The sequence below is a fragment of the Octopus bimaculoides genome, chromosome 7 (assembly GCF_001194135.2).
Source record: "Octopus bimaculoides isolate UCB-OBI-ISO-001 chromosome 7, ASM119413v2, whole genome shotgun sequence".
Classification (NCBI taxonomy): domain Eukaryota; kingdom Metazoa; phylum Mollusca; class Cephalopoda; order Octopoda; family Octopodidae; genus Octopus; species Octopus bimaculoides.
In genome coordinates, this window is record NC_068987.1 from 73,491,842 (window position 1) to 73,492,837 (window position 996).

Sequence of the window (996 nt, forward strand, 5' to 3'; positions counted from 1 at the left end):
ACAACAACAACAACAATAACAACAACACCAACACCACCAACACCACTTCAACTACCACAACAAGAGCAACTCGATCAATAACAACAGTCATAAACAGTAACTAGTTTTATGTTGTGTTTCCTCCATACTATCCACCCATCCATTCACATACCCATAGCTATACACAATACTGAAACACTACAGGTACGACACGGCACTTAACTGTTTCATTTCGCTATTGTTTATGTATTATGGCTTGTTTTAGAGAAGAGATTTACAGCTTGTATAACCGTGTAACAAAAAAAACAAAAAACCTAGCTTTTGGTATATTCTTTAAAGCAGTCACTCTCAGAAAGGGTATGTTGTATATATAAATCAAGATTATATTTTTGTTAACGGAGGAGTTACGCAAACAGTAGGGGGAAGGTACTTCCTCTATTTTCTTGTTCATCAATACTTATGAAGGTAAGCGCAGGCGTGGCTGTGTGGTAAGAAGCCTGCTTCCCAACTACATGCTTCCGAGAAAGAGTCTTCTACTATAGCATCGGGACGACCAAGGCGTTGAGAGTAAATTTGGTAGATGGAAACTGAAAAAAGCCTGTCGTGTATACATATACATATGCATATGCTTACGGCCATATCACGTTGAAAGCACCGGTTCTCGTCCGATCACTGAAGTTAAGCAACATCGAGCCTAGTTAGTACTTAGATGGGTGACCGCTTGGGAAACTAGGTGCTGTAAGCATTCAATTTAAAAGGCGCAGGAGTGGCTTTGTGGTAAGTAGCTTGCTTACGAACCACATGGTTCTGGGTTCAGTCCCATTGCGTGGCACCTTGGGCAAGTGTCTTCTACTATAGCCTCGGGCCGATTAAAACCTTGTGAATGGATTTGGTAGACGGAAGCTGAAAGAAGCCTGTCGTATATATGTATATATATGTATGCGTATGTATGTGTTTGTGTGTCTGTGTTTGTCCCCCCAGCATCGCTTGACAACCGATTGTGGTGTGTTTACGTCC

The 996-nt window shown here is 41.5% G+C and overlaps 1 non-coding gene across 1 annotated transcript; it reads left to right on the forward strand.

Moving 5' to 3' along the window:
• Positions 1-606: 606 nt before the first annotated feature.
• LOC128248400 (5S ribosomal RNA) lies at positions 607-724 on the forward strand. Its single transcript, XR_008264650.1, has one exon. It is a non-coding gene; the product is annotated as a 5S ribosomal RNA (ribosomal RNA).
• Positions 725-996: the final 272 nt, after the last annotated feature.